The following is a 16,177-nucleotide window of genomic DNA, read 5'->3' on the forward strand; positions in this document are numbered from 1 at the left end:
AGGGTGTCCAGCACCTGGAGTGCTGGTATCTTCCTGGCCAGTGGCCAAGTAAGCAGGGTGACATGAAAATAGGAAGTTTATCTACCTAGGACTCTTTTGCAGAGACTCTTTTGCTGCCAGCCCTAACATCAGCCATGGGGAGGGTTTCTGGAGAAGCCCAGTTAAGACTTCTCTGTGGAGGAAGGGGCTGCCACTACCCTAGAAGTCTTCCAAGCCTTCTCCATTTTGTACTGAGATCCCGTTCCTTTTGTGTGAGTTCTCAAGTGTCTCCCCAACGCTGGGCCCACAGTCAGTACACCTCTCCTGTTCCTGTGGAGGCACACGTACCCACAAAGAACTTGTTGGGTTGAATTTGGTTTTGTAACCATTTCTTTTTCTCTATTCACTTCAAAGAAAAGGTTTCATATACAATGTGGTCCATTCATGTGTTCTGTGCTGTATGTTGCACACGGATGTTGACCAGTTTCTAGTCCAATAAATTTAATAAAAGAAAGAGCTTCAGACCTTAACACCCTGATTGGAGCACACTCATGCCTGCTGCTGTCTCCCTCGAGTTCTTTGAACAAGTCGTGCTCCCTTATACCACAGGGTCCTGGCACGTGCTGTTTTCTTCACCTCTAGAACTGTTCACACCTTCCCCAACCTAAATCTACTTCCATTCCACAACTTTGCCTAATGAGGGGAAGCTTTGCCGAGGGTCTGGCTGTCAGGGACCCTTGGCACCAATGTGTGTCTGTGTCACCCACTGACTGCTAAGTATTGTCCTCCAAAGCTATGGCCTCAGGGAACGTGGGGGTGGAGCTGTCTTGTAAAATCAGGGGTAGGTGGTCAGGCTGGTGAGCTGCTGGTCATTCCTGGAAGAGGAACCAGGTGCCAAACCACAGAGCATTAGCCCCCTCGGCCCAGGCGGCGTGGGGAGCAAGCGGGGGTTTCCCCACAGCAAAGTGCAAGTGGCCCACGGCTCGGGGGCACACTCACAAAGGGTCGAGTTGTCACTTCATCACTTTGTCACGGGGGATCACGAGTGAGGAGGGGGCAGAACTTCTGGGTGTCATCCTGGGTGGACGTGCCCAGCTGAGGTCCATCCTGGTCTGTTTGGAAGGACCCCAGGGGCCACGTCAGTTGCCTGTGCACAGCCAGCTCCACGCTGGGCTGCTTCCCTCCGATCCCCGTGTCCTGGGAACACGTAACATGTCCTTCAGGTGTAGAGTGGGCGGGGCCTGGTGAGAACTCTGGGGCAAGTGCAGAGCTTCACGTGTCCCTTCCTGCTTCCTGGGAAAGCACAGATGATGCCAAACTGACGGCCAGAGAGACCTGGGTTGAGAGGCCAACCTTCCTGTGAAAGCCTTCCTCTCACCTAGTGTCACTGACATGGATCTGTGTCCAGGTCACCACTCCTCTCCAGCCACAGGGACTTCATTTCTGCTCCCAAGTGGGCACCTCAGCTCTGTGCAGCTCAGGGCCTTTGCACAGCTCCACACTGCGAAATCCACACTCACCTCTGCGCAGGGCACTCCCGCCGGGCGCTCTGGTCTTTGCTTCTATTTCCTCCCCACAGAGAGGCAAGGATGCCGGCACCCTGTGCAGCCTCTCACCTCCTCCTTTACTTTTCTTTCATGTCTCAAAACAATTTGATATTCCACTTTAATCTCTGGATCCCGGGGTTGAAGTGTGTGGGCCCTGGAGAGCTGAACTGCGTCCTGGCACTTGGCAGCAGTGAGCGGCAGGAGCAGCTCTTCAGTGAATCTCTGCTGAGTGAAGGTCACGAGTCCATCATGGACCTCAAACAGCTGCTGGGAGGGATTGTAGAAACTGCATCTGGAGATACCCAGTAAGATCAGAAAAAGACACCTGCTCTGAGAGGGGGGTGTAGGCAGCTCCTCCCGTGTGGCTTCCGACTCTAGCAGCAGGTGTGCGAGGTAAGGGCCAGTAGGGGAGGGCAAGTCGAATATTGATAAATACTTTGGGGTATGCGTGTGATGCTGGGGATTGAACCCAGGGCCTTGTGCATTTGAGGCAAGCACCCTACCAACCGAGCTATATCTCCAGCCTAAATATTGATAAACACAGGGACATTTTAAATCTACTAAGGCAGCTCATTTTTAAAAATAATTTTATATTAAGTCATCTTTTGATAAGAAAAATACCATTTCAAAACTGAAAAATCATGCTATATCTCACAATTTCACAGACATTTCTTTCCTTCTTGTAAATCAGTTCTAGCTCCTGTTTAAGGCAGGAGGCACCATCCGGTCCTATGACAGGCACCAGCATTCTGTCGTGTCCTATGCCAGTCACACCTCCCGGGGTCTGCTCTGAGGATGCCTGAGCTATGACTCTCCGCGCTCTGGTGCTCAGGGCCAGGCAGGTGAAGGAGGGACTCTTGGAGGTGCAGGAAGTTGGTGCAGCCTCCCAGGATCAGGGCACACTTGCCTTAATGGATGGCATAAGATGTCCTTGTTGTCAGTCATTTGGAAACAGCAATGTCTTGAGATGGGGTAAGAAGATCAGCAGTCCTTAAGGTGTGTGGCCAGTCCAAGCCCCAAATAAACACCTCCATATGGAACTCCTAGTAGTTTTTCTTTTCTATATCTCTAAGCAAATAGAGTTAAAATTTATTCTTCCCTCCTTTTAGTGCATACCAAGAAGTAGATCATTCTAATTATTCTGGAATGTTTGTGTCCTTATGATTACAAAGAGAACTGTAGGTGTGCATATGCACCAGTGCAGGCTGCATAGCTGGCATGTAGGTGTGTGTATAAACATTTTCCCACACATGAGATGCTTGAGCCCATGCACACAAGAGCACATGGGCTCACCTTTGTATCCACATGCACACACATGCATCTTCAGACACAAGGGTCACAGGACTCAGTCTTAGACAGATGAGGTCTACATCATGTTCAGCAATTTGGATCTTCCCCTTCCTTTGTGACGTCTTCAGTTGAACAAAGTATGTGGTCGGCCTTGCCAGAAGGATCTAGAGAAGTGCCTCCTTCCCTGCCGAGGCTGGGACCTGCAGCAGCACAGGGCATCTTTGCACATGGCTAGGATTTCCCAAGAACAGACTCCCCAGAAGACACTGAACCAAAAGACGGCTGAATTCTGAGCTCATGCTGAGCAAGAGGAGTCTGTTTTTCGTGAGCTCACAAGGACAGGATGGCCTTCGCCGGGAGGCACCCATCCCGCCCAGGCAAGTGCTTTCTGGGGCTCTCTCAGTGTCACCAGGAAGGGCTGAAATACTGCTAAGTTTCCTCTTTAGCAGGGAAGTGTACTTTGTATGCTGTGAAGAGCCAGAATTATTTTCATTTTTTTTTTAATGATCTGAGCCAAGCTGCCACTTTGCCTAACAGCTCCTCCACGTAAATAAATTAAAGACATCCCCAGAAGCATCCCAAATAGGACACTTCATCATTCCCAGCCACTTTATGCTGCAACAGAATGATGCTTCTCCTCAGCAACTGGCCTCTATTGAAAGACCAAGAGTTCTCTGCAGTCTTTGAGGCAGACAAAAGTCCTACTTGTATATTTAGGGGGGAAAATATGATATCTACCCCTTTAGTTAACAAATATTTATTAAGAATTTATTCACTAAGTAATTTATAAATATTGTAAAGAATAAGAGTGACAAAATCTAGGTCTTTACCCCAAGGAATTTGTCACTGCCCTAAGGAATTTATAGGAGGGATAATACAGAGACATTAAAACATTTTTCTATAGGTACTTGGCAGGACAGTGGGAGATAAAAATAGTAGAAGAAGGCTCATCCATTCTGGCGGCCTGAAGCCAAGGTGTGACAAATGGCGTGAGAATAGCCATGTTTCTTTGGTATCATGAAGAGGAGGACTGTCACATCTAGCTTAGAGGTGGACATGCATCTTGGAGGAGACCTAGAGTCAGGGGGACTGTGACGGTGGGCTGGAGGGAAGGCACCATCGGTGGTGGCGGAGAGTGAACAGAGGTGAGGAAGCTGGTGACGGATGGGTGCGTAGGCCAGGCTGGCTGGAACTCGGTGGGGACAAATGGCAAGGTGGGCTGGTTCCAGGTGCCAGCAGGCTTCAAGTGCAGCCTGAGGAGCCTGTCCTGGTGGGTGCTGGGTGCTCCTGGGACTGGGGGAAGCCGGAGTGACCGTTTCCCCTCTGGCTGACCGGGAGACGCACGTGCGGGTGGCATTCCAGATGGACCATGGTGGGGACTCAGGAAGCATGGCGTGTGCCTTTGTTAGGTTGGAGGCAGCCCTTTAGAGGTCACGCGTGGCCTTTCCCAAGGCCGTCAGGGTCATAGCTGTAAGAACCGTGTGACAGTTTTCTAATGAAGACCCAGGTTTGAGCTACTGGATAACTGGAATTAAACCCAGAGATGTCACAAACCACGAAATGCACCGCTAAGCCCCCACCTCCTGCACCTGGGTACAGGGAGGGCAGAGGACGTGAGGTCCGCTCTGCATTTACCTCCTAGGTGAGGCCAGTCCTGGGACCGTCTGAAGGGAGGCTGGAGGAGGCTCACTGTGTGGACCGTGGGACGGTGAAGGTCTCGGGGGCAGCAGTGGAGGAGGAGCTGGGTTTCAGCGGGGGCAGGCCTCGGAGAGCAGAGCCGGGTCCACTCTCTGCTCCATGTGGAGGCGGGCTGCAGTCGAGGTCCCCATGAGGTCTGAGGGCGGACTGTGAGTTTCTGCTCTAGGTGAGAGCCCAGGCCTCCATCTGGCCCGGCTTTGAGTGGCCAGGCGAGGTCAGGGAAGTTGTGACCCCTGTGGCAGGGACGCCCTGGCGCAGGCTCTTGGTGGACCCAAGGTTGCATCCTCGGGAATTCCCTGAGGCGCCGTTCAGCACAGCCACTTAAAAACCGTGTCCTGTCCTCACCGTTTAGAGCTGTGTGTCAAGGTGACAGACTGTGAGCTTGTCACGCAGATGCTGCTTCACTGCCCTTTACTCCTACCGTGCTCCTGGGTGGCTTCTGCCCAGGACAGGGCTCTGGGATCCCCTAGCACACCTGCTCAGCTCCTGTCTCCTCTCGGCCTCGACGACTCCCGGGGTGCCTTGAACGGGGCCCGCAGGGGGCTTCCACCACAGAGACCAGCAGGCCACCAAGAGGCCTCTTCACCGGGAGACAGCCAGTGGAGCAGGAAGAGGAAGCGCTTGTCCTAGGCAGTGTGGCCATTGGCTCCCGCAGTCCCTACCTGCACCGCGTTCCGGGCGTTCAGGCACCTGTTAATGACATGGCTGCTCAGCCTCAATCCAGGCCCTGCTTCTCCACCAGGAAACGGTGACTTAGTGTCCCTGAGCCTGTGGACAGGCTGCCTTCTCTCTCTCTCTCTCTCTCTCTCTCTCTCTCTCTCTCTCTCTCTCTCTCGGTTGACTCATCTCTAAAGTTGATGGGTTCACCTGGCCTTTCTCTGGTGCCCGGCCTGATCTCTGAACCTTGAGGCTGGTGGCTCCGCAATCTGACACCTACAGACATGTCTCGGAACATTCTAGAACAGGGAAACTTCCAGGTGGATGTGTCGTCAGCTCATTTTATTCCGTGGTTACCAGACCTGTGGGCATCTTTGCCTGCTCGGGCCACAGGATCTGTGCAGGGCCTCAGTCTGTGCCATCCATCCCGGGCTTTGGCGGTAGCACAGCTCTTTCTTCTTGCCTCACTAGGAGACATGAAAAAATAATTCTGGGTATGATTGTAGGAGGCTCATTACTTCTGGTAGCTATTCTGAAAGACTTCTGACTGGGCTTCCAATAATGGAGACTTTCCCCCATTTCAGTTTCTCACATGGTATTTTTTTAAGTATTTATATTCATGGGCTTTAAAGTCAATCTTAATATTTTCCACCGTGAGGGTTCTAAACTCCAAATGGATCACACTGACAATACAGACAAATTTAGTCTTCTTCGTCTATATCTTGAGGATAAGAGGTCAACAAGGAAACATGTTTCTCTCCTCTCCTACAGATAAAAATGCAAAGCGCTCGCTTCCTTTGAAGTTGGTAAATACGGCGCATTTTCTGTGTCTTGTCAGCATTAAGTAGGCCATTGTGATCCAGCACAACTTAGCCCTTCAGAGTCTCTGTGCGGCTGAGGAAAAATGTGGCTTTTTAAAAAATGTGTTCTTATTACTTCTACGTGATAGTGGACTATATTCTGACCTAGTGCACATATAGAGAGTGGAAGTCCTCACTCTTCTGGTTGTCCGTGGTGTGGAATCACGTTGGTTGTGTGGTCCTGTGTGCACATAGAATAGTAATGTCAACTCACTCTACTGTCTTTCCTATTCTCATTCCACCTCCCTTCCCTTTATTTCCCTTTGTCTAATCCAAAGTACTTCTGTTCTTCCCTACACCCCACTGTCATGAGTTAGCATCTGAATATCGGAGAAAACATTTGGCCTTTGGTTTTGGGGATTGGATATTTCACTTAGCACGATATTCTCCAGTTTCACCCATTTACTGGCATCCCCCATAATTTCATTCTTTAGAGCTGAGTAACATCCCACTGTGTATATAGATCAGATTTTCTGTATCCATTCATCTGTTGAAAGGCACCTGGGTCCCACAGCTCAATGCTATAAACATTGATGTGGCTGTGTCGCTGTAACCTGCCGATTTTAAGTCCTCTGGGTATAAATGGACTGTTCCTGCGCTGCTGTCTTAGCCACACTTTTGCCATCTGTGAAGAGCTCGGTGACAACCTTCTTACTGGACTGTATGCTCGATGGCAAGACACAGGCCCCGTCTCTGCTGTGGGGGTTAATGATGAGGGACAATGTCGCCCCCCCCCCCCCCGACCCGGGCATCGCAGTGGAGGGATACAGAGAGCACAGAGAAAGGAGCCGGGACTTTAAAATACCAGTGAGTCTGCAATGGCCCAGGAAGGAGGCGGGACAGAAAGCGCTCCCTGGTATTCAGTTTCCAGCCTGTGCCAGGCCCTGGGGAGGGTGGTCCAAACGCCCACCCTGCGGATGAGCCAGGAAAGTCCTCCTCCATCCCTAGCTGCAGTTCTAGAGACAAGTTTGGAATGACATCAACGTACAGATCATGGGTAAGAGAACGAGAACGTGGGGGGGGGGGCACTCCAGCAGTGTGACTTCCATTCCTGCAGTCTGAGGACCTGGCCCTGGTTCCCACTATTGAAAACCTCTTTAAAATAAAATGGTCTTTTGTGACATCGCATTAAATCGTTATATTCCTCCAAATACATTATCCCTGAGCTTTCGCACATCTAAAGATACGTGTTCATTTGTGCATTTGTAAAAATGAGGTAGATAAAAATGAGATAAATGACAAGTATCATTTTCCTCCTTTACTAACCGAGTCCTTGTCATAAAAAAAGTCAATAGATGGATGAGTGACAGCCCCATAGAGTTTTGTAGTTTGTTCATTTTTTCCCCCGACATAATCACTTCCTTCCTCCTGCCACCTTCATAAAGGAGGCCAGATATTGGCAGGGACATTTTAATATGTCTATAAAAGGCTGATGGACAGTGGATTTAATGGAAATCTTCAAGTTCACTCTTGAGGTTAATAAGCCTAAAATATCTTAAAACTAAATTAAAGCACTTTCTGCCTTAAGAAGGCATTAAATACAGTTTGATGGCATTTTAGCTGACTCTAGAAGTAAGTAGCCGTCCTTTGGCAAAAAGTGCCATTTGCAACCCAGATAAGAACAAAGATTTCTTGTCCTCCCTGCATGTGTCTTTGGAAGAAAACCGTCTTCACTAATCATCACCCTTGCAGATGTCTATTTTAAATTTTTGCCTCAAAATGCCTTCTGGAGGGTGCTCCAGCTCTTCTTCTTGGCTACTCTGAAAGGAGTGTGTGCTGTATTTTTATTATAGGTGCCTAACATAAATTGCCCTGTCTCATTCTAGATGATAGTTTCAACCTTAATGTTTCTGAATAAATGCCGGGAATAATCGACTCTCATTTACTTTGTTGCTGCAAAGGTGTTCATATTTCTTGATCAAATCTCTTGAGCCTTTCCGTTTCCAGTAACTACAATGAGAGCAATTTGCAATTCCAATGTCATACACTATATTTGAATTGAAACAAAAGGAAGCATCTAAGAACAAAACCTTGCTGAGTGGAGTCATTTTAAATGCCTTTAGCTCTAGTGAGTTTTTTGGTGAAAATAGCAATAAAATGCTCTACCTCCTCCCAGAGGTCCCTATTGTTGTATCAGGAATAAAAATAATCTCTAATTGTAACGACTGCAAATGTGCTGCAGGAAGTTGGGCAGGTCCATGGCCGCACTTGAGGTTGTCTGTAATGTGCGGAACATGTCTGGGTTTCCGCTTCCCACGCTGGTGTCCTCTCACGCTCGAGTAGACATGTTCATCAGCCAAACGCCCAAGCTGAGGCTCACCCTCTCCGTTGGTAACATGTTTCTCTCTGGCTCTTGCCTTTTGTCCTGGCCCCTCTTCCCATCTCTTTACCACGATGCCCTCAACCTGTCAGGCAGTCGGTGACCCCCTGCTGTTCCCTCCTGTGGCCACCCAGGTAGCCTGGTGGACTGCGGGGCTCCTCCAGGGAGGGTCCTGGACGCCAGCAACAGAGAGCAGCAAAGGGGGCTGCGGCCCTGGAGCCTGGGGCTGCACAGGGAGAAGGCCAGCAGCCCAGGGCTCGGCCTGCCTCCCCGCCTCAAGGAGCAGAGACGCCTGGCTTCGAACCGCCCCTTTCCAGCCCTTTAGGATCTGAGATGACGACCTGTGGTCACAAAGCCAAGTTCACTTCTGTTTATTACAGTGTCTGGAGTGGGGGCCACAGAAACCCTACAGCGGCTCAGGCCCTGAGGAGCAAAAAGCCTAGCGTATGTCGTCAGGGCCTGCATGTTCGCAGGTTCTGAAACTGCCAGGCAAGCCCAGTATGAACAGAAATGCAGAATTCTTTTCTGGGATTTTGTCCCATTTTTATTTTGAAAACTTCCAAACTTAAAAATAAGTTGAGAGAATGCTACATTGTAGAGCCACACACCTCCACCACCCCAGGTCCACCGGCTTTCCACGACTTCCCTTTTTCACCTTGGAGTTGAGCCTGTGGCCTCCAGTTTGCTAAGCCCGTGCTCTACCTCTGAGCTGCACCCCAGCCCAGCGGTCCACGGTTCATCTCTCTCATTTGCTGCGTCCATCTCCTTCCCCTTCTCCACCAACATGCACACACACACACACACACACACACACACACCCCGAGCCCGCGCACGCATTTGTGCCTTTTCTTTTATATCCTCTGGAAGTCGTTGTCAGACATGGGGATACTTCTCTCCTCAACACTTCATCGAGTCTGACCTCAGAATAACTCCATTATTTGGCCCTAGGAGACCATTTTCACCCCTGAGAAATTTGTTATATAATAATTCCATCTAAAATATAATCCACATTAAAATGCCTCATTTGTTTCCAAATTATCTTTGATACATGCCATTCTTTTCTCATTCTAGTTCCCAAAGGATTCTGAGTTGAACTTGGCAGATATTCCTATTGGTTATCTTTCAAAATCAAAGTCAATGCTCTGATATTGACTTTTGGAAGTAATTGAAAGTATAAATCCTTAAAAAGATAAAGCCACGAACCTCATACAAATATAAAATAAATGCATGTCAAAGACTTTAACTTCCCTTCAAGGGAAACCAGTAAGATGCTAAAAATCAGTTCAAAGGAAAACTCTAGAGCAAACACCCCTGGACAGTCAGGGAAGCTTCAATGTGTATGATAATCAACACAGACCAGCTATTGAGCAAGGAGGAATCACATTTCTAAGCAACAAAATTTATTTGCATCTCTATTGACACATAATCTGCATTAATTTCTAAGTTTTAAAAAATAACCCAAGCACAATGGTAGTCACATGTATTGACTCAGTGACAGGAATTCCTTGACAGGCCCAGCATTCCACAAAACCCAGGAATCTGTTTTTATTTCTATGTCAGAGTCTCACAATTTTCCTGTCTCCCCCAATTGATGATTATAATAATCTAAAAAATATTAGTGATCACAAAAGGCTGGTTTCATCAGGTTTATCGTGATTGTTTGCCCAGGTGTGGCAGGCACATGAACTCTCTATACCAGTCTCCTTGATTTGACTTCTTACCTGTGGAACACCCAATGTAACCATTAGGCAGAACCCATCATTTTCCTTGGGAGGAGACTGTCAGCCCTGATTGAACAAGAATCATTCTTGGGCATAGGCTATGGGTCAGTTATAAAGCCACATTGTCACACAGAGGATTGACTATTACATCAGCAATATTATAAACAAATGATCAGAATAATTGTTTTCTCATCAGTCCTCAGTAATTACTCTGTGGAATCCTAGTTTATCTGTCTGATTTCTTTTTTAATCATGATTTTTTCTAGTTATATATAACACCAGGATACACCCTGACATAATCACAAAACAGAGCTACAGCCCGCTCCAATGCAGACCCCAGCTCCCCCCTACACTGTGCTGACCTCTCTCTGCTCCACCAATCCTTCTTTGATCCATCTACAAAGCTTTCCTCTATTTTGATAAAGTTTCCTCCCTTTCTTTCCTTTCCTCTGTCTCTCTTTATTATTCCACCCCCCCTTATTTTGCATTGGCTTCCACATATCAGAGAAAATATCTGACCTTTGACTTTGAGAGTCTGTCTTATTTCACTTAGCAGGATAGTCTCCATTTTCATCCATTTACTGGCAAATGACATAATGTCATTTTTCTTTATGGCTGAGTATATTCCATGGTGTATACATACCACCTTTTCTTTATCCATTCATCTGTTGCTGGGCACCGAGGTCGGCTCCATGGCTTGGCTAATGTGAATTGTGCTGTTATAAACAGTGATACAGCTGCATTACTGTAGTATGCTAATGTTAAATCTTTTGGATATATTCTGAGGAGTGGGATAGCTGGGTCACATGGTGGTTCCACAAATGCCTGGAGACATATGACCTGCCTGGATTGAACTGTGAGGATATAGAAAGCTTAAACAGATCAATATCAAGTGATGAAATAGAAGCAGTTAACAAAAGCCTTCCAACAAAGAAAAGCCCAGGACCAGATGAGCTGTCAGCCAAGTTCTACAGACCTCTAAAGAAGCAGCGATACCAGCGTTCCTCAGATTACTGCATGGAATAGGAAAGGACGGAACGCTGCCAAAGCAGCCCTGCGAAGCCAGCATCACCCTGATACCAAAACCAGAGACACCAAGGAAAGAAGACGCAGGCCAACATCCTTGATGAGCAAAGACGCAAGCATATTGGCAAACTGCACACAAAAATACATTTAAAAGATGGTGCAGCATGATCAAGTGAGTTTCATCCCAGGGATTCAAGTTGGGTTCAACATATGGATATCAGTAAGTGAAATTCATCACAGCAGTAGACTTAAAAACAAGAATCACGTGATTATCTCAATAGAAACAAAAAAACCTTTGACAGAGTACAGCACCCATGCATGTCTTAAAAACTTGAGAAACTAGGGATATAAAGAACTCACCTCAACATTGTAGAGACTACATGTGACACTCTCAAGGCCAGTGTGATACTGAATGGAGAAAATCTGAAAGCATTTCCTCTAAAAACTGGAACGAGACAAGGATGCCCACTGTCACCACTCCTATTGACAGAGTCCTTGAAACTCCAGCCAGAGCAACTAGGCAAGAGAAAAAAAGTAAATGGAAATAAGCAGGAAAAAAAGAGCTCAAATTATGGGCTGATTTCATCAGAGTCCTGGAAAGCTGGGCCCAGTGACATGGGACACTGAAGCTCAAGGGTTTCTGAGCGCTCTCAGGTTGGAAGCCGCTACCCAGCGATAGTTGTTTGGACAAGCTGAGAGTTCCTGGGAGAGTAATTTTCCAGAACTCTCTGAGACTCTTTGGTGAAGCATACAGTGGGATGGGAACTTCGTAGCAGAGGTCTAGGAAAGGTCGAAATCAGAGGTGGGGATGGGTTACCAAGACTCAGAGGCAGGCATCGTCACTCTAACCCACCAGTCAGTGTGGGTCTCGCCCTTTTTATTCTGCATAAGTGAACACCAGTGTTTCCCATGGTAGTGAGAACAGAGAGAGGACAGGAACACTGGGAAGTCTCTGGGGCTGTCCACAAAGCATGCTGCTTCTGAGACATTTGCAGAGTAAATTTCACCAACATCACCTGGGGAGGCGAGGCCTTCTTCAGATCTGAAAATCCTTCCTGTGAAGCTCTTCAATAATAACGCACGCCACAGACCTAATGATTCCCAGCGTCTCTCTGCTTCTCAGGTGGAAGAACAAACCTTCACGATTGTCCAGGGCCTTCGGGAAACCTTAAAGATGGTTAGGTAGGAAAAAACTGAGACTTGCATTTTCTTTTTTCTTTTGAATTTTGGGGGGCGTAAATCAAGGGTTGTCTGAGGAGACTGGTCACTGGGTGAATGTGGGCTCATGAATGATAGAAGAAAACTCGCTTCCTAGGGTGGTGACACAGCACATTGACAACACAGAGGGTGAGCCTCACAACGTGTCCTAGCTCTTCCTTAAGTGAGGAAACAGTGTTCTTTTTCCTTAAGTAAAAATGGGCACAATAAAGTCCTAAGACACAGAGAATCCGTCTGATAGACACAGACTCTGCGTCCTGGGCAGGTGGGAAGGCCGAGGCGTGCCGGCGTGGAGGGGATGTTCATGCTGCAGGTCATCCATCCTGGTGTGCTGAGGCACGGTCAGCCATGAGCAGGCCCTGGGAACCAACCGCCTCATCTTTGCCCACATTCCAACATGGCTCAAGCTTCTTTGAAGACACTGGCATCCTAAACCAAGGCAGATAAAATCCACTTTCCAGCAGTGGTCCTTCATCATGGTCTTTCATGCTTAGAAGAAACTGACAATTTAATTGAGCACAAAGTATGGTCCCAAGGTCCCTGGAGTTCCCGAAATGTTTTCAGGGGACCCACGAGGTCAAACTGATCTTCTTAACAATGACTGAGCCACAATCCCAGCCCCAATAAGAAAACATTTTTAATCTGATACATTTTAAGTGTTGAGGTTAATTTATTTTCTGTGAATTTCAGAAATTTCAGCTTACATAAGCACTTATTTATCCATATCAACATGATCAGAAAAGAGCTCTTTTATCCCGTAAGAGATACTGTCATCTAACTCACCCACCCCTCCAGAAACAGGAAGTCCCGCCCTTCCACTGTCCATCAAGGGAGAACCTGAGAACACCCAAACACAAGGGACCAAACACCAAAGAGCACACCCTGACCCCCCAGAGGGCACAGGATTCTGGATTGACTTAGAATCCGTGAACAAATAAAGAACAACAGAGTGGATTTTTTGTTATCTGTCACCCAGCAGAGGGTAGATCTCTGCTCTCCCTCCACAGGCAGCACCCTGTAGTTAAGCTGTAAAGCCAGGTTCCCAGTCACCTCAGCCACCCTGTGGGAAGAACTCACTAGCTACCAGAGTGAAAAAGAAAACTCAAACTCTGTAAGAAGAAAAGGCCTTTCAGAAACAGGCAGCAAAGCTGAAGCTGTGTTCCCCTTGGGGTTCACTTTTGAAGACAAGAAAAGCCGTGCCCGAGGTCACACCTCCCCTAGGGTGCGCTCGCTGCAGCCACTCCGCTTACCGGCACTGTTAAGGGCATTCACCAGACATCCTGGTGGGTGATCTCCAAAACCAAGATAAATTAAATCTCAAAAGCAGTAAAGATCATGACTCCCAAACAAATAGAAAATGAACATATAACATTTGTTTAACTCATTAATTAACAAAGGAACCAGTAAGTTATTAAAAATCCATGCAAATGAGAATCCAAAGAATAAAAACACGCATACACCATCAAGCATGCTGAAAGAATTTGGTGAGTAGATACAAAACTGGCCTGTTGGGGTTAAGCTCTGAAGACCAGTGGTGCATGCCCCAGGCAAAAGACACATACACCTACAGGCAAGGGTCGTTGTCTTACACCAAGTATTCCTGGTGGCTTCCGCATCCCTGGTATTTTTCTCTTGGTCTGAGCAGAGTTCTGCATCCCCCACTGGGCCAGGCTATTGACTACAATTGGAAAGCATTTGGAAGCTTTTACGGAATCTTGTAACTAGGAGAAAGTGGTAGAGGCTGTTCACTGTCCCATTAAACCCTGTGATCACCTTGTCTTCAAGGAAGGAAGTATTATTCTTTCCTTTTCATGCTCTGTAACTTCCTAATTGGAGGAAACGAAATCACTCCATTCTCTTGAAGTCACAGTTTCATGGTAATCCCTTCTCTAACATTTTATTAAATATATGCTGATAGCCATGACTATTGGAATCTCTCTGCCTTCCCAAGGGAAAGGTACAATAACCTGTGAGCACTCATCCTCATTCACACTCTGTAATTATATCACTCAACGTCGTGTTTCTTCTCAAACTCAGAGGTGCCCTTCCCTGGGATTCTGTCAGGAAGTCTCGGTGACCCCTGTGAAAATGCCTTCTCATTCTGAAATAACTCGGTGACATGACGTAACCTTTGACCTTGGCTTGCATGCGACAGTCCCTCAATGTTTTAAAGAAGTGTGTTTCATCTCAATATTTGGATCCATGGTGCTCAGCATCCTGGGTGCCCGCTGACATGTCGTGAAGGTGAGGTTTTGTCCCGTCTTCAGGTGGAGTTACCTACCCCCCCGTCCGTCCTCATAGGTCTGTTTCTGACTGTGTGGGTCAGTTCTCTATGTCCCTCTCCTTCACTGTTATTCCCTTGTGCCCAGGGGGAGTATTCCAGGCTGTGTCTGCTGAGCACCCCACACAGCACCCAGTGTCTGCTGGGGTGCAGGGGCTTCTCAGCTGAGGTCCACATGTTCCAGCAGACAGAGAACAAGGGTCCCACGCAGAGCAGGGTGAGGTGCTCTGATCTGGGACTCTGAGCTGCAACTCCTTGCTTTGTAAAGGTAGCAGTTTGGATGACCACGTTTGCCTGGGTCCATACCACTGTGGGCCACCAGCTCCTCTCCCAGGTTCCAGAAGCTCCGTGATAGCCAGGGTGGGCTGGGGCCTCCTCCGTGCATTCAGTACTTCTGTCTGTAGGGCCTGAAGGCCTGGCCTGCAGTGCGTTTAGAGCCATATCCGAGTGTCTGGGGTCGCACTTCTTATTTTTCACCTAGTCCTGCGGAAGTCACTCACCCTGACCTCAGCTTGACCTAATGAGGATAGTAATTAATTAATGAGGAATTCCTCATTAGCTGGGGAATCAAAGGAGGGCTTGTCTGTGAAAGTGATAATGCCACAGAAAGGCTAGATGACGACAGGAAGGCAGTAGTGACAGTGACATCTTTACCTCGAGCCTGCCCTGGAGAGCAGCCAGTTAGCTTGACCAGCAGCACCCGCCCACAGGCCCCCATCTCTTTCCCAAATCTGACTTTTGACTGCAGCCATCACCTTCGAGGGCGGGTTGTGGCCTCTGTTGACTGGGCCGAGATGGAGACTGGCCTGCCAGGACCTCTCCAGGGCTGCACCGTGTCCACACACATCCGTGATTCCTTCACTCAGTTAGTGCTTTTATTGGCTTTCTCTATCTGCTTAATAAGTTTCCACAAAATCATTGGCTTAAAGTGATGTGGGCGTATCACCTAATAGTTCTGTAGTCCTAAGTCGAGCTGTTTCCTGAGCTCTGTTCCCTCTGGAAGACTTCAGGGAGCATCTCTTTCCTGCCTACTTCAGTGTCTAGACACAGCCCAGGACCCTTAGCTCTAGACCTTTCCATCTTCACAGCCAGCAGTGGCCAACGTGGCCTTCCGCACGTCGCGTTGGACACTGACCATCCTGGAAGGCATTCTGCCCGTGAGATCACACGGAACCTCCTGGATGGCTCAGGTTGCTCTCTTTGGAAGGCCAGCTGACAGCAACCTCAAATCCACCTGCAACCTCAGTTCCTTCTGGTCATGGGAAGTTACAAGTGAGCAGGTGTCTGGGATGGGACGTAGCCATCACTGGGGCCATTATTCTGCCTAAGACAGACAGTCTCTTAGGATGACTCACCAAGGCGTGTGCGTTTCCACCGTGTGCAGGAGCGTCAGCATCACAAGGTGGTGCTCAACCATGTTGCTGAAGGGAAAACACTTGCTGTCCTGAGAACTGCCATGCGGGGTAGATGGCTCAACTCTATGCACCTCTGATCCCTTTTGACCCCAGTGTCCTCCCCAGCCTGCATCTGGGGAGCCATCTTTTCTCATTTTGCTCTGCACATGGAACACCATTCCTGAT

At 48.1% G+C, this 16,177-nt stretch overlaps 1 protein-coding gene across 1 annotated transcript in view; it reads left to right on the forward strand.

The window, feature by feature from the left end:
* Window positions 1-16,177, forward strand: part of Prkn (parkin RBR E3 ubiquitin protein ligase) — a 1,241,962-nt gene that overhangs the window by 695,352 nt on the left and 530,433 nt on the right. The gene's annotated exons all lie outside the window — the stretch shown is intronic.

The sequence above is a fragment of the Urocitellus parryii genome, chromosome 8 (assembly GCF_045843805.1).
Source record: "Urocitellus parryii isolate mUroPar1 chromosome 8, mUroPar1.hap1, whole genome shotgun sequence".
Lineage (NCBI taxonomy): Eukaryota > Metazoa > Chordata > Mammalia > Rodentia > Sciuridae > Urocitellus > Urocitellus parryii.